The sequence below is a fragment of the Odocoileus virginianus genome, chromosome 5 (genome assembly GCF_023699985.2).
Source record: "Odocoileus virginianus isolate 20LAN1187 ecotype Illinois chromosome 5, Ovbor_1.2, whole genome shotgun sequence".
NCBI lineage: Eukaryota > Metazoa > Chordata > Mammalia > Artiodactyla > Cervidae > Odocoileus > Odocoileus virginianus.
The window spans coordinates 26,027,577-26,046,404 of NC_069678.1; positions in this window are offsets into that span (position 1 = coordinate 26,027,577).

Genomic DNA, 18,828 nt, shown 5'->3' on the forward strand with positions numbered 1-18,828 from the left:
ATACTTCAATTAAAATTAACTAAAAAACAATGGGTTTCCCTGGTGGCTCAGAGGTAAAGAATCTGCCTGCTGTGTAGGAGATGCAGGCAGGAAATGTGTGTTTGATCCCTGGGTCAGGAAGATCCTCTGGTCAAGGAAATGGCAAACCACTCCAGTGTTCTTGCCTGGAAAATCCCATGGACAGAGAAGCCTGGTGGGCTACAATCTATGGGGTGGCAAGGGGGTCAGACATAGCTTTGCGACTGAACAACAATGACATCAACAACAAAAGCAATAAGGTTTGTCACGTGAAAAAGAGAAAGTGTTTTCACATTTGGGCACGTGTGTGTATGTGTGTTGCGGACACTAAATTAGTCACCAAGTCATGTCTGAGTCTTTAGAATGTGGCCGGCCAGGCTCGTCTGTCCACGGGATTGTCCAGGGAAGAATACTGGAGTGGGTTGCCATTTCCTTCTCCAGGTGATCTTCCCAACCCAGGGATCGAACCAGCGTCTCTTATGTCTCCTGCATTGCAGGCGGATTCTTTACGCTGAGCCACCGGGGGAGACAGTGGAAACAGTGTCAGACTTTATTTTTGGGGGCTCCAAAACCACTGCAGATGGTAACTGCAGCCATGAAATTAAAAGACGCTTGCTCCTTGGAAGGAAAGTTATGACCAACCTAGACAGCATGTTAAAAAGCAGAGACATTACTTTGCCAACAAAGATCCGTCTGGTCAAGGCTATGGTTTTTCCAATGGTCATGTATGGATGTGAGAGTTGGACTGTGAAGAAAGCTGAGCACCAAAGAATTGATGCTTTTGAACTGTGGTGTTGGAGAAAACTCTTGAGAGTCCCTTGGACTGCAAGGAGATCCAACCAGTCCATCCTAAAGGAGATCAGTCCTGGGTGTTCATTGGAAGGATTGATGCTGAAGCTGATACTCCAGTACTTTGGCCACCTCATGCGAAGAGTTGACTCATTGGAAAAGACCCTGATGCTGGGAGGGATTGAGGGCAGGTGGAGAAGGGGACGACAGAGGATGAGATGGCTGGATGACTTGATGCACATGAGTTTGAGTAAACTCCGGGAGTTTGTGATGGACAGGGAGGCCTGGGGTGCTGTGGTTCATGGGGTCGCAAAGAGTCAGACACGACTGAGCGACTGAACTGAACTGAACTGTGTGTGTGTGTGTGTGTGTGTGTTTGCGCATGTGTATGTGTTTATCTCAGAACCCTAAAGGAATTAGATACCAACACTTACAAAAAATTGGCTTTTGATAGCCATATCACTAAAATTATGGTATATATTCTGAATGTAATGAGGTAGATGAAGAGTCTGAAAAAATATTCTGGCAATCAGTTCTTTTAACTGCTGCTTTCTGGCCTGCTTGTTCTAGCAGGTGATGAGATTTGGATGCTGAATTCATGGTTGGAAACTTGCACTTCCCCTAGTTTTGTTTGAAAGTTTGACTCTAACCTCATATAACTTAATGTATTTCTAAATAAATATGGCATAATAAAATTAGATAATACATATAAAATACTCAGCACAGTGCTTCACAAATGTTAGCTCTTACTCAGCAAAATATCTTAGAGGAAGAAAAGTTAAAACATGGAGTAGGAAAGAGATGATGGTTTAAACTTTTAATTTTGAATATAAAACTTCACCATTTAACTGGTTCTTATACCAACAAAAGCTTCTATATTGCTACAAAATACACAATTATTTCTCACTCTTATGATATTAAAGCATAAAGTCCTCTTTTTAGGAGTTTGTTTCTAAAGGAAAACTGCAAGATAAGTTGATTCTACAAACTGAATAGGCCAGGTGAGGATGAAAATTTGGGGTGAGGTAAAATGTGGATTAAGATTAAAAAAAAAAAATAAGCAAGGCCTGTGTGTTGACAAGAGAAAACAGCAGGTCTATGAGAGATTCAATAATTAGGGACCAAACAGATCATTGTTCCAGGGAGATCCAAGAGGAGATACTAGGTGACATGATTCAGGAAAAATTTCTTACTAGAAATCTCTTACTCTTGGATGGCAAGAAATTCACTTTTCTCTTAATTAGGGGAATTTGTCCTGAAAAACTTATTGAGCTCCTACTATAGGAAAGATACCTAATCCATATGGAACTCAGATTCTATATTTAAAAGTTTACTCAACTAACACAGTATAATTCTAAAGAGAGAAGGCTCCAAATAAAACTTTAAGCTGCTCCCACTTTCACTTGTGATATTTCTAGTTGGGAATATTTTTATTTTATATAAAGCTTTATTTTATCGACTTTACTTTGAAATTAAGAATTTTGATATCATTGACTTGTTTTCGACAATTACCGATCTCTTTAGTCTTGATTATTTTAGTACTGCCTTTAAAATTCTTTCTAAAACAACTGCAATTGACATGAAGAATTATATAGAGCTAAAATAGGAAATTAATCAAATTTGTTCAGGTGAGAGTACTTGCCCCTGCTTTATTCTGCAATATTCCCTCTGAGCTATTTCTCTCATGCTAATAATTTGCTTTCAATTTGGGGAAGCTTTTAGCCAAAGCTAATTTTTAGCATTATTGCATTCCAGGTTTTCTGCCTCCCACCTCAGGTCTCTGTTGTGTGTTATTCTCTGGAAACACCTGTTTTTAAATTGTTAAAGTTGAAATTGTATATAAATTATTTCATTTATCCACCATCTGTGTCTTTTTATCTCTGCATTAGTTCTTAATTTTTGATCATCTGTTAACTTAGTCATGATGGAAATTACTGAAAAATAAAAGTAGAACATCAAATTCATAAATTCCTCCAATGTGGCATTAATATTTATAATCATACAGGAAGAAATATAAGAAATTTGGAGTCTGAAAAACCCTTAGGTAACATGTAACAATAAATGTATTCTGATGGAACCAGCAGCCTCTGCAAGACAGAGATTGCCACCTCACAGCTTGTGACTCAAATCCTGCCATATATACTATAGGTTAATTTTATAGAATGTTTTAAAACCATCTGAGTTCCATTCCAAAATTTTGAATTCTGAAGTTCATGCAATTTTGAGCTCTAGGAGCTATCCACATGTGGATCTGTATTTGTATGGCTAAGATTGGCTGGACCAATTTTGGGAGATGAGTTCTATAGGTGGCCTCTGTCAGTACCCAATTGGCTTTTTCAGGACATCAGAAAAAGAGGAAGGCAAAAAGACAGCTTATGTATGGCTTGTAGGACCTACTGAAAAGTTGTTTGCTGCACTATGCTATTGTGCTATGTGTAACAGGGAGCTACTAAAGGATTTTAAGCAGACAAATGGAATAAAGGAATTCTTAGTATTGGAACATTATGGTTACTGTGTAGCCCCCCAACTTCCAGGATCTAATGCTTGATGATCTGAGGTGGAGCTGATCTAATAATAACAGAAATAGAGTACACAATAAATGTAATGCACTTCAATCATCGCGAAACCATTCCCCACCCTGGTCCAAGGAAAAATTATCTTCCACGAAACCGGACCCTGGTGCCAAAAAGGTTGGGCCCACTGTGGGGAGAACAGATTTACAGTGATCAGAGCAGAAGCGACAAAGCCAGTCAGAAAGCTACTGAAATGTCCCAGGAAAGATATTTTGTGAGTGATGGTGGAGATGAGAAAAATTGACAAGTTTGGGGGGAAAAAATGACACAAATTATTAGTGCCCAGTGAACTGAATAGGAGGGATCTATAAGAAATAGGTGCTGAAGGAGATTTTGGGGTGATGAGGCTGTTCACTGAGTTAGGGAATGCTGGAGAACACCCAGGTTTTGCAGATTTTAAACATGTTTGAGGGTCTGTTGAGGTATCCTACTGTACATGAGAGATTTTGACTGGAGGTCCCACAATAAATGTTATGGATTGAAAGGAGAGTGGGAGGTCTAGAAGGTGGCAGTAGTCCAGGAAAAGTGAATGAGAGGTAACGGTTAGGGAAGTAATAACATGAGGACAATGAACAAACATGCAACCTAAGAGAAGAAAGCACATCAACAAGGAGGGAATTTTAAGCGTGGCAAATGCTTTAAAATATCATATAGAATCAAGAATGAAAAATGTTCATTGTGTATATGGACACGTAGGGCATTGGTAAAAGTGGATTTTTGGCAGTCTCTCTGTGTGTTGTGGGTGGGGGGATTTGAGGTATTCCATAAACACTTTATAATTAACTTTAAAACAAACCTTGAAATTTATACTATAAGGTTCTAATATTAGTTCTGAGTTTTTCCCTCAAAAAGAAGTGATTAATCTATCTTAGTATGTTCCATTTTGAATTCTTTTTACATTTGACCTCAGGTTGACAAAATTAAATAGACCATAACTTTCAGAATAAGAATATTGGTTTGTTCCCAAGTAGAATCCTTATATATTACTTTATTTCCTTGTTTATCTTTCTTCATCTCATTTTTCCTACCCCCGTAAATTTTTGCCAAAAATTTACAGGAAACTCATGTATGAAAATAACATTCTTCATGATCTCATGTCTATAAAATTATATTAAAGGCATTGTAACTGTGTTTTATTTTTTGTGTTAATATTGGCCTTTGACCCATCTTCAGATTCTTGCCGCTCTCTGTGCATGCTAAGTTGTTTCAGTCTTGTCCGAGGCTTTGCAACCACATAGCCTGCAGCCAGCCAGGTTCTTCAGTGCATGGGATTCTCCAGGCAAGAATACTGGAGTGGGTTGCCATGCCCTCCTCCAGGGGATCTTCCTGACCCAGGGACTAAAGCTCTGTCTCTTATGTCTCCTGCATTGGCAAGCAGGGTCTTTTCTATTAGTTTCACCTGGGAAGTCCGTTGGTATCTATAGACACAATTTATTTTAACTGCTGTAAGATATTGTTTCTTTATATTCCATTTTATTTAGCCATTAATTTACAGCTGAACACTTAGACTGTGTTCTTCTCTTTGCTACTACAAAATACATACAGAAAAACATATACATACAGAGTCAAGAACATTCTCATATGTGTCTATTTACTTAGCTTAAATTTTGCTAGGCTGTGTAAATACTGGGGCATAGAGTTCCTGGCTTGTAAAATATGCATAATTTAACATTCACTAAACACTTGCAAAGTTATTTTGAGAATGGCTATATTCATTTTCATAAAATTTCCTGTGCGAGAACCTAAGGATCTTTATCATAATTTGGAGAATAATTTTATGTTTTATAATTAAGAATTTCTCATGATTTACTTTTTTTCACTTTTTTTCAATAGATGTTTTCCCAAGGACATGCTCTGAAAAAAATCAGATTTAATACAGACAATTATTTTCATTAAAAGTTCTTAGAGCTGTCTCTTTTATTTTACAAAAGTATTTATTAGCTTTAAGTATTTACCAATTTATTTTACTTTTAGACATCTTATCTATTTTATTTAAATGTTTTGTGTTCTGCTCAGGACTTCTGTATGCCATGTAGTTAGAGGAAGTGTTTATTATGATGTTCTCTGGAAATAGATTGGAGAAAAGAAGAGCATGAGTCTTCTTGAAATGAAGGAGAAAAGATTGGTGGATGTTTTAATTGAGCTTTATTTATTGCTTTTATTTTTTTGTCATAAGCTCTCAGAAGGAGAAAGGGTACACAGTATGCCATTAAGCTCTTGGTTCTAGAATGCTCTCTCTGTATTGTCTGCTGAGAAATCATTCTTATACTAAGTAATAGTCTGAAATTGATTTACTTTTAATAAAAATTGTATACATCTCTAGTTGAACAACAATAACACATCATACCCGTAGATGGAAAACTGAGTTCATTTACAATTGTTTTATGAGCTTCAGAGAAATATTTGTTGGATGAAAGTATCTCTTTTTTTATCTCTCAGAGGTGAAAATGTTTTTCCAATTGTTTCCCCTCAATTTTAGCAGAATGAAATAAAGCATAAAAGACATCAAGTTAAGGTGCAGAGAGGAACAGTTTTGCCCAATTTTTCCTCCCAGCTCTTATTGAAATTACTAATAGAATGTTAAAATTTGAAGAAAAAAAATCCCTCAGCTCTGCTGAAAATATACATATGAGTATAAGGAATTCATATGAGATATACAGCATATTGAACTAGGCTTGAGGAAGTCTCCAAGGACATCTTACATCTACTTCTTCTAAGAAACAAACCATTCCGGGGGAGCTGTGTAGGAAACACCTAAGCAGAATAACACTAAAAATTTCTGATTTGTAGTGGGCTACGGAAACAAGGGAAGCCTTGAATTGAGATATGGAACAAAGGGAATGTATGCTATGGTTTCATTTTTTTCTTTTAATCCAATGTAGTATTTGAAAACAGTGATGATGACTATATATCCTTATTTGGTCAGTGTTTAAATAAGCAGAAAGGCAGTCAGGAGTACAGGTAGAGGTATGGTTAGAGGCAATAACAGGTAGGACCTGCCACAAGGTTGCCTAGTGACATTAAGTTGTGCCCAAACAGAATGACAGAAATAATACTGAGTATCTTTGCTGAGGTTCACAATTTCCAGAGAAGGAAAGATGCAGATATGAGGTTCCTCTGTTAGGCTACTCTAGGTTTTCTACTTATGGACATCAGGTAGCTTGATCTCTGAACTGATAATACAATTTTTATATCAACTACCTCTCCAGCTCACATTTCTGTTTTGGTGGGATCTAGGTGAGGTTTATCTAATAAGATGAGAAAAAGCAGTCTTTGGCTTTGACAGATGATTTAATGACATACACGAGAAGGACAAATTATATTTGTTATAACACCAGCCAAGTCACATGACATTAAGATTTTTCCTTGTTCTAGGTTTTGTGTAAATCTGGATATAGAACTTATTTTTAAACCCTAGAGGATAAATTTTTGGGGATGGTGGATTAAAAGTTCCTTGACTTTTTCGATAAAATTAATTCAAAGATGATAGATTAGCCTATTCACCACACCAATACAAAAAACCCATGCACTAATTTTATAAAATCTCTGAAATCAATCAGATCCAAACATCCTTTGTGTGTGGGAATTTTTACAAAAGAACTTTGACTTTATTGGTGGTAGTTCTGGAGGTTCAGATGATATATCTGACCATTTTCTCCTGGTCCCAGGAAATGATATATTCACATCTGATTCTGAGTGGTTAAGCCCATAAACTACATGTGTATCATTCTTCCCTGCTAGTAGAGACTGGCTTTTATTTCAGAGGTTAAAAATTCTGAATATGCACCTTCTTTTTCTTGTGACTAAAGCATGTAATGGAACCAAATCCTGACCAGTGGAACCTTTCTGGGAAACTTTTGGGAAGTGCTTTTCACAAAAAATAAAGAGATATTCACCAAAGTGTCCCCTTCCTCATGGTAATCCATACTTATTCCTATATGTGATACTCACAACTGTTGCAGTGATCTTATGTTCAAAAGTGGAGACTTCTCCAGCACACGAGAGACTGCAGAGCAACTGTATGTCTGATATATGATTGAGCATCTGTACACCTCAGGAAATTCTCTGCCCTCATCTTTTTGATACACGATACAAGACATAACTCTTTATATGCTAGTTTTCTGGTCTCTGATGATTCCCTGCCATGATGTTCACGCTGGAGAAGATGAAGAATTTTTCTAGCTTTCAATACCTTCCAAATGCATTTTCACTGTAACACAAATGTCCTATTCATCAATTACTGGTTTCATAGTTGTGATTTCTTGATTTTGTCATCATAAGTAAGGGGCTTACATATATATTAAACTCAGACAGTATGTGTGTGTGTGTGTGTGTGTGTGTGTGTGTGTGTTGTGCTTAATCACTCAGTCATGTATGACTCTCTGCTATATAACTAAGATGGTAACAACTCTGACTGCAATGCAGGGGACCCAGGTTCGATCCCTGGTTGGGAAGATCCCCTGGAGGAGGGCATGGCAACCTTCTTCAGTAGAAGTCCCATGGACAGAGGAGCCTGACGACTTACAGTACATGAGATTGCAAAGATTTGGACATGACTGAGCAACTAACACTTTCAAACTTTCAAAATCTATAAAAAACAATATGTAATGATAATTTATACTTTTCTGATATTAGGATTCCATATGTATATGGAATATGTATATGCATATGGAATATGTAAATGTATATGTAATTCTAATATCTGAAAAATATGATCAAAATTAAATTTAAAAAATAAAAATATTAACATATAAAAATTTATATCACAGCTCATGTTTTGTTTAACTCAAATTTAGTCTCATACTTCTACATCTATAAACCTGGAAAATTTTCTCAACTATAGCCAGGTAAAAATCATGGTAAATTATTCACTGTAGGTTTTCAAAATGGTGTCAAAGTATCATGAACCTACATGTGATAAATATTTGAAACAGAAATCTGCATCACTGTGTTTGTGATGCAGATTCTAACAACAACATACCAGAAGATGGGAAAAAGCAGGAGAATTTTTTCATTTGGTGCAAATGATATCCCTAAATAGATCTCAGATATGTAGATGACACCACCCTTATGGCAGAAAGTGAGGAAGAACTAAAGAGCCTCTTGATGAAAGTGAAAGAGGAGAGTGAAAAAGTTGGCTTAAGGCTCAACATTCAGAAAACTAAGATCATGGCATCTGGTCCCATCACTTCATGGCAAATAGGTGGGAAAATAGTAGAACAGTGGCTGACTTCATTTTTCTAGGCTCCAAAATCACTGCAGATGGTGATTGCAGCCATGAAATTAAAGGACGCTTACTCATTGGAAGGAAAGTTATGATCAACCTAGACAACATATTAAAAAGCAGAGACACTACTTTGCCAACAAAGGTCCGTCTAGTCATAGTTATGGTTTTTCCCATGGTCACGTATGGATGTGAGAGTTGGACCATAAAGAAAGCTGAGCACCAAAGAATTGATGCTTTTGAACTGTGGTGCTGGAGAAGACTCTTGAGAGTCCCTTGGACTGCAAGGAGATCCAACCAGTCCATCCTAAAGGAGATCAGTCCTGAGTGTTCATTGGAAGAACTGATGTTGAAGCTGAAACTCCAATACTTTGGCCACCTGATACAAAGAAATGACTCACTGGAAAAGACTCTGATGCTGGGAGGGATTGGGGCCAGGAGGAGAAGGGGACGACAGAGGATGAGATGGTTGGATGGCATCACTGTCTCGATGGACATGGGTTTGGGTGAACTCCTGGAGTTGGTGATGGACAGGGAGGCCTGGCATGCTGCGGTTCATGGGGTTGTAAAGAGTCAGATACGACTGAATGACTGAACTGAACTGAAATAGATCTTTCTAGTAGTAATATTATTAAACAGAGAAGAAAAAAGCCCTCATTAGCGTGTGAAAAGATTTCACAATTACAAAAGTAAAAAAAAATACATATAGTTATACCATTCAAGAATGAAACTTTGAAAAAAACTTACTGTAAGAAAAAAGAATAAATGTTCAATATATCTGTGTTTTCAATATAATACAATATAACTTGGATTCTCTATAACAAGAAATGAAATGTGGAATGATAAGACAAAAGACATATGACAAAAGTTCTGGCTGAGAGTCAGATTGAAATAAAACAGAGATGGATGAGATAGGGAAATAGTGAAATTAAATTAAATATAGCAGCAGGGAGAAAATTCTCTTATACTATAGGAAGAGAAAATAACAGAGAATATGAATAACTGTTCTTTGTGCTGTAAAAAGTGACATGAAGAAAAGATATGTCCCAGAATAGGGATAGTGGGGCTAAAGAATGAAAATAAGAAGCAGAGAACACATGCATGGAGCACCAAGAATGGAATTAAACTTGGAGATTCTTGCTGCTCTCTAGAGAGTCCTCAGAGCACGTGGAAAGGCAGCTACAGTAAAAAATACAAGAGGAAAGTAAAAGCACATCACATGTCTGCAGACAGAAAGGGTTCGACAGGGTTTCAGGGAAGATTAATGGAAGTGTACCAATGTCTACGCCAGTTATGGTGATTTTCTGTAAATTTCAAAAATATAAAAATAATCTTGCAAAAACCTAAGCAGAAGTTTTAAAAATTAAAAGAAAAAACCTATAAGATATCAGTTTACCACAAAAAAATTGGGCTTCTTTTAATATTCTCACCTATAATAGTAAATGACAGATGATACTAAAATAATAATTCATCCATTTTCCTTTTGAGGAAAATATTTATGACTCAAGAATATCATTCTCTTACTACTTCTCAAGTGAATACCAGGAATGAAAGAGTATCAAACCCTATCATTCTTGAATCCAACTTAAATAATATATACATATATATACTATATATATATAGTATGGCATTTGTTTTAGTATGGATTCAAATCATCTATAAATACAACTAAAAGAAAGTATTATAACTATTGTTTTCAAAACAAATTACAAATGTTCTTTACTCCCCCTACTTCTTTATCATTTGTCCCAATATTAAGCCTCTATTGAACTCTGATCTCCCCTGAAACATCTGCTGGTGTTCATTCTAGTGAAGGCTGCTTGTTTTCCAATAAAGAGAATATCACAATTTTATTTAAAAATTATGTTAATAACCTTCTTAATTTCACCAATGTCTCCCTAGTCCAGTGCTCTTGAACCTGCATATAATAGCCTCAAACTGCTATTAAGATAACATCAGAAACCACTAGCTCCTATTTCAGACACTGACACCTACTTCTACTATCTCCTTCATCTTGTCTTACTATTATCTGGGTGGCTTTGTAATCTGTAATGATTACTCAGCAAATACCCTGATCTCTCAAATCTTTGACTTCTTTATGTAGAGAGGTTTTACCAACATTTTTCTTCTACCACATGAACCCTCACTGCTCGAATTGTGAAAGAAAATGTTTCCATGCTTAGGCCCCACTGAGTTATGATTTTATATTCTCTAAATTTATAAAAGTTATGGCAAGGATGTAAAGTTAACAAAACTCTTGTAAAACTAGAAAACAAGGTGAAATAGTTGAAGTATTTCACACTATTTTGAATCTATGGCTTTCCTATCCTAGGTGTATATACTGGGAAAATCTTTTCATACATGTCAAAAAATAATAACTATATTGTGTATTTTTCACTAAAATATATCCTGGAAATAGCCCAAATGTCCATTGTAGAAGACCGGCTAAATACTTTGCAGTATAATGCTTGGCAACTAAATGCTTACTTTTAAGATAATTGTCCACACTTTAGCACTTTTTTTCTGTAACACATCACATGTTACATGTCTTTTGGCTTCTTGATATATTAAGCCAGCTACAAGACTGCTGCAAATAGATGGGGAAACAGTGGCTGACTTTATTTTTCTGGGCTCCAAAATCACTGCAGATGGTGATAGCAGCTATGAAATTAAAAGACACTTACTCCTTGGAAGGAAAGTTATGGCCAATCCAGACAGCATATTAAAAAGCAGAGACATTACTTTGTCAACAAAGATCTATCTAGACAAGGCTATGATTTTTCCAGTGGCCATGTATGGATGTGAGAGTTGGACTATAAAGAAAGCTGAATGCAAAGAATTGATGCTTTTGAACTGTGATGTTGGAGAAGGCTTTTGAGAGTCCCTTGGACTGCAAGAAGATCCAACCAGTCCATCCTAAGGGATATCAGTCCTGGGTGTTCATTGGTAGGACTGATTTGGAAGCTGAAACTCCAATACTTTGGCTACATGATGTGAAGAACTGACTCATTTGAAAAGACCCTGATGCTGGGAAAGATTGAAGGCAGGAGAAGAAGGGGACGACAGAGGATGAGATGGTTGGATGGCATCACCGACTCAATGGACATGGGTTTGAGTGGACTCCGGGAGTTGGTGATGGACAGGGAGGCCTGGTGTGCTGGGGTTCATGGGGTGGCAAAGAGTCAGACATGACTGGGTGACTGAACTGAACTGAACTGAACAAGAACTGGTGGATGAATTGAGGGTATGAAGAAGCTTTATCTAAGCCAAAATAGTTATTCTTCTCTATGTGTTTCTGGGGGTGTAGAGACAGAGTATATCTCTGTCCCATGGTGCAATCTCTCTCTTTGGCCTCAGTTCTACATGGCAGTCCCAACTAAGACTCTGTAATAATAATAGCTCTTATTATTTGTGACCTGATGTGACAGGGACCAAAACATATAGCTTCAGTTGAGAAAGTAACTATGTAAGTTGTGAAACTTCCAGATATCTCTGATGTTATGATTAGACCATTATTTGGGTTAGAGTAGGATCCCAAAACTTGGAACATGGACATATGGGAAGAATTGGATGAAGTTGAGAACCTGGACCCCCTAATTTCACTTAATTTTCCTCATCAGCAGAAATATCTTCCTTTACCACTGTCTTTGGAGACTAGCCTGAATGACTTCAATCACCTGGCATGAGACAATTGCCTTATGAGAAAGTGTCTGTCCTTTGAAAGACGAAACCTTATATTACTAATTTTAATTGTCAGATTGCTGAGATATAAGTTTTCCAGGTGGCAAAATGGTAAAGAATCTGTCTGCCAAGGCAGGAGATGGGGGATGAGTGAGTTCAGTCTCTGGGCTGAAAAATCACCTGAAGTAGGTATGTGGAAATTAATTCTTCTTAGGGTTTTAGTCTTAGGAGAATAAATTGTAACATTGGATCAGACCAACTTTATTCATATGAGAACATTTAACATGAGATTTGGATTTAATGCACTAGCTTCAAGATGCTAGTGATCTTAGTTGGCTGATTGAAACCTAGACTCAATAATGGCGATATCAATGAAGTTGACATACCAGAACTTAGCATTTCTGGCCTAATGTGGAGGGAAGAATTATAATACTCAAGAAAATGAAGATGTTGGAGTTGATTATTATGTACCATTGTTCATCCTAACCTGAACTGTGTCTCTTGAGAGGGCTTAGAAGCCAGTTTATTCACAGAGACAATGAGAAAAGGCACAACAAAACCAGCTTTCTCAAAAAGTTATTTTGGTGTCTCTGTTGGCAACTGAAGATGCTAATGACATAGACTTCAAGAGCTTCATTAATTCTTTCATGTAAATGCTAAGGAATTAGTTGGAAAGGAATGAGACTCAGATATGGGCTGGAAACTTGAAAGATAATTTTATTTTTAAATAAAATAACAACTTTTGTATTAGAACTTCATATAATCATAATATTTGGCTACTGAGTCACACATGATTATGCAACTTAAGCTGCCCATTTGAACGGAGCACTGTGTGATGTGCCAAGCCACAATGGGTGAATACAGAATCAACCTCTTATTAAGTGGAGATAGTATACATGGTATAGTACCTGAACAAGTTCTGAACACATAAATTTCATTGGTAAGTAACTCAAGGAGTTATACCTACTCCTTCACTGATTTCTGTGCCTTCACGGGGAATTACTTATTATCAGTTGATGGAGGAAGAAAGATATCTCCATTCTGGTTTATAGATGGAAGTGCTGGCACCAGAAAAGGTGGTCTAAAATTACATCACAACTTATTCAGGGGTGATCCTAAAAGACAGTTGTAAACAGGATTTGTTCCAGTGAATAATACTTCAGACAGTATATCTAGTATATCTGATTGTCTGCTTTGCCTGGAAGAAGTGATAGCCAGAGGAACAGATTTTCATGGTTCATGGGCCATGTCAATTTTATGACTCATCAGGGACTTGAGATAAACAAGATTTGGTGATAAGGAAATATTTTTAAAATGTTATGTAGATTTATTTCTCTGAATGATCATTGTTTGTGAGTATAATTTTCCTCTGTTAGTTCTCATCAAAAAGTCTGGTGAAAATGAGTTTTCCATAACCAGATAGACAAAATGGTCCATTTTTTTTAGGTCTGTCACCTTAGTACCCTATCTGTCTACAAAGTGGTCATGGTAAAAAATTTGTTATGCACAGGCTCAATAACAGGGTTCCTCACTCCTCAAGATAATTTCACTACTCATATCTGAGAATCAAAATGCTAAAATCAAAGGTTGTTGTTGAGCCCCTGATATGGTCCTTCCATAAAGACATCAGTTAGACTCTTACTGAAAATTATGGAGGGGAGAGGGGATATAGATTTTATTTCCCTCTCTGTAATGCTAATGCAGTGGCACTATTCATGGTTTTAGGAAGCCATTTACAATCTTGATACCACAAACTACATTGCTTTAACCAAAGAGTACATTTCATAAAACACAGACAAACCACAGCCAAAAACAAAAAAAAAACCAATGCTCATGGATCATGGACTTCACTCATCCTATCTATCAAATTTACCAAAACTAGTGTCAGCAAGCCTGATATAATTATGGAATAATTTATTAAGGATTCAGTTATGGCACCTGCTGAGAAAAAAGTATCCAGTGAAGTTTGGGTACTATTCTATACAATGCAGTATACGCTTCAAAACAATAACATTCATGGTGTTATTTCTTCTAGTGCAGAACACAAAGGCCTGAGTCCTAAAGAATGGAATGTAGATGATCCCTCTTTTTATATTATTTATTAACTTATAGAACTTTTGCTTTCTTTTCCCACACGCTTAGGCTTTTTTGCCTAGAAGCCATGTCTTAAAGGCAGAAAACTTTCAAACTGGAATACAACATTGGTTTTCTTATTTTTTAGTTGAAACTGCCAATAGGCTATTAGTGTGATTGATTAAAATACCAAGTGGAAATAGGCTTCTGGTATTTAGTGGAGTGAGGGCAAACTATGAATGGAACATAAATGCTTTACTGGGCACTCTTTGGTGAGTGTTATATGCTAATAGAAAAACAGTAATCCAATAAATGCAAAATCATAAAGGACTCAGAGTCTTCAAAAATGATTTAAGCAACACCATCAAGTGGAGTATCCTAACCAGCAAGGAAGTTAGCTGTGGGTGATGGAAAATGGTGTCGGTAAAAATCCCCTTCATGGATCACAGCCTTGTCATGCTGGAGGGGCTTAACTCAACGAAGCTACGAGCTATGCTGTGTGGGGCCACCCAAGATCGACAGGTCAAAGTGGAGAGTTCTGACAAAATGTGGTCCACTGGAGGAGGGGATGGCAAACCACTTCAGTGTTCTTGCCACGAGAACCCCATGAATGGTATAAAAAGCAAAAGAAAGGAATAATAAATATCAACTACAATCTGTATCTAGGTCTCTCTCTCTCTCTTTTCTTTTCTCAATATATCTATTACCTCTTTACTCAAACATATAAAAGAAAATACTGTGGAGAAAAACATCAAAGTTTTAAGAGTGTTTCTCCCTGAACTAAGGAGTTATGAGCTATTTTTCTTTCTTGTTTATGTTCCTAATTTTCCAAATTATCTATGACTCATGTCTGTGCTTTCCATGTTTTAGTATATATTTCTACTGACAAAATAAGAAAGATAAGTTAAAGAGATAGATAATGCATGATTTCCCCTTTTAACCTCCTAGTTGATAATGAATTTTCCTAGTTTTCTTCAGAAGGAACAAAAAACAGAAAAACAGAGAAATATACACCAATATTAGATCCTGTGAGAGTCTGCCTGATTTAATCCCTGCTCCTTTGTACAAAGTAAATGTCAGCTAACTTCACTTTGCCAGATGTGAGGCATTTATCCATGAATGTTTGCTCGTTTGACAATATTAGCTCTGGCTTAAGTCAAATGTTACTTATAGGGGACAGGGAAGACACTGATATTTAAAGCAAAGTGAAAGTGAAAGTTCCTCAGTTGTGTCTGACTGTTTGCTACACCATGGACTGTATAGTCCATGGAATTCTCCAGGCCAAAATACTGGAGTGGGTAGCCTTTTCCTTCTCCAGGGGATCTTCCCAAGCCAGGAATTGAACCCAGGTCTCCCACATTGCAGGTGGATTCTTTACCAACTGAGCTATCAGGGAAGCCCTCATTAATATTTAAAGCATCCTCACCTATATATGCCTCACACACACCCATACCCACACCCACACCCCACACCCCACACACACTTCTCTGTATTTGCTCAGATAATATCCAGCACTTGCGTTCCTGCTTCTGCTCCAAACAGGATTTTGAGGGTCTTTCTTGCAAATTATTCTGTATAGATACTACCACAATATTAGTGGTGATGATCATCACACTATGGTAGTGTGAACAAACACCAGATTTCCAGATTACAAATTAGGTCACTAGATTTGAAAGTTTTCCCTTTCACATCTCTGTACCACTCCCAATCTACCCCCATCTAGAAAACTTAAAAAAGTGTCCCATGGACAGATGAAGCCTCCAGAACTCTTTTGATTGGCATTCTTTGAAAATGAAGTTGCTCCACTGTTTCCGCATTTTTAGCCACCCTTATGCTGAACCCTCTCTTTCAGCACAGGGTCAGTCCAAGTACATTCTAAGTGATTGACATTATTATTGGTCCTGGACAAAGCATGGCTCAGTAGGCAAGAACACAAGACCTCAAAGGGCTCTCTCATTTAGTTTTTTAAAAATAATACTACTGGTACATCTATAGCAATAGCTTTATATTTATGCCCATGTATTCATTATTAAGTCTTGTATTGCATATTGTTCATGAATAAAATTTATTTCTCCTGTCTTCCTTGAAGATTTTTAAAGAAAATTTAAGACAGCCACTCCAAGTTGTTTTTAATGAGAAGAAAATCTACATTCATGTTGTACCTACTCTTTCCCAAGCTTTAGCATAAATTTCCAAAATGATATTTTAAGACACATAATATAAATTACATTTTCACTTGAGAAAGATGTGTGCTTATATAGCTCAAGAATTCCTATCACCATAAGGAAAATTTGGATATCCATCATCTTAATTTATGCTACTACATACGGATATAAGGTACTAGAAAGACTGAGGTTAAAATTAAAATTGAAACAGAGGCTTCATACATGCAATAGTAGTCTGTTCATTGGTTGAATGAGTAATCAAATACGCACTTTGAGACCAGATATATCTGAGTTTGAATATTTTCTTTGTCAATTACTAGTGCTATAACCTCTGATAAGCTTTGGGACAATAGTAATTAATATAATTAATTAATTTATATTTTAACTATGACAACAGCAATCACCTTACAGAATTTTGAGAAGTATTAAGTGAGGTTATATATAAAACACTATTATCTTGTGAAAAGGAAAGAACTCAATAAATAGTAGTTTCTCTCTGTTTCCATGAATGAAGTTTGAATATTAAGAGGATGGCAATTAGAGCACTTTATGGGCTCAAATCATACCCTATCAGTGTGATACTTTGGTAACCTAATTTAAAGCTCTTTTGATTTTAAAGATGATGAAAGGATTGAATGAGTTTTGATATATAAAGAAGAGTGACTGGAGTGTAGTTATGGCTATTATTATTATTTTATTTAATGTACAAAGGGAGCCCTCTCCACTAGTGGAATCTCTGTGTAGCTATGTCTGTGAATTTGGTAACATATGAAGAAGAATGCAGTACATTCCCCAATCCCTTTGCTAAAGTAGACTAAGAAACCAAACAATATTTGTACATGATCATGTCCCATTATTCAATCCTAATACTTATTCTTGGGGAACTAACTCATGAAAGAAGAAAATTGCCCTGTAATTACACATGCTTGTGTACATGTGCGTGTTCAGTTGTGTCCGACTCTGTGACACCATGGACTGTAGCGCACAAGACTCCTCTGTCCGTGGGATTTTCCAGGCAAGAATACTGGAGTGGTTTGCCATTTCCTACTCCACGGGATCTTCTCAACTCAGAGATTAAGCCTGCATCTCCTGTGTCTCCAGCGTTGGCAGGCCAATTCTTAATTGCTGAACCACCTGGGAAGCCCCTTCTGGGACCAAAAAAAAGAAAAAGAAAAAGAAAATAGCATAACCACAATCAGCAAGAACAGCCATTGCCTCTTTAAGTCATCAGCACAGTACATCCTCCTCATTTTGGAATTTCCATAATTGTGCCTAAGATTTCAATTTACTTTGCTTCCGTTCATTATTATTAACAGCTCAATTATCTCTCACTCTTGTCTTTCTGTCTCTTCTCTCCACTCCTTTTACTCACAGGGAGACAATTTCTCAAGAATTTCCTGAGCCTTGTTTCTTGCCTAAGAGCTATACTGTAGTCTGCTCACCTCTGAAAAGTTGCTTTCTAGCCTTTGATAAGCTATAATCTCTGATAGTCTTCTTCAATAAATCCTTCAGCTAAATAAGTTTTCCAAATATCTTATTTTTATTTGAGAAATCCTAAGGAAGTATCTTGATATTATTTTACATACCAATGAAAAAATACCTTGTAAAATTATTTCTTTCTTAGCCTTATTTTGAAAATAAGGATTACAAATACATTGTGCAAAGGTAATAAATGTGTGTCTATGTTATGTATGCATATGTGTGTGAATATAATACAGTGACCATAGAGCCAATGACCCTTAAAAACATTTTTCTCTGCCTTTTAAGGCTGCCTGACTAGTTAAATATATTTTCTAGATACAACACCCATTTCCAGGAATGGATGGGGATGATGGAATTTGCTATGTCTTAAAGATAGCTATTGTGAACACTCATATGTATGCATGTGTGCATAGCTACACATATACATTTTTATTGTGTATACCTTACTTCAACCTAGTATTCATCCATGTCAAATTCTTGGCTGGCTATATTAGGTGGGAGGGATGAAATTGGTGACTGAGGTCTTGATCATGGAAACACAGCACTCTGAGGACTTCAGGAAAGCTTTTTACTCAGCTCCCTTCTTCAGGGGTTTACATTTTTTGTTTCATCTCTGGGATTGAGTTTAGTGACAAGCACACACTGAAAGTTTGTGAGAAATGTCATGGGAACTGCTTAACAACATTCAGATGAGGAAATGGCATTTGAGTCCCCGGCATCAGACCTGCCTTTTTCATATTAGAAATCTTAATCAGTAGACTTACAGGGTAGTTGGGAAAAAGGTCATCTATATATCTGCATCCCATTTTTGAATCAAATCTAA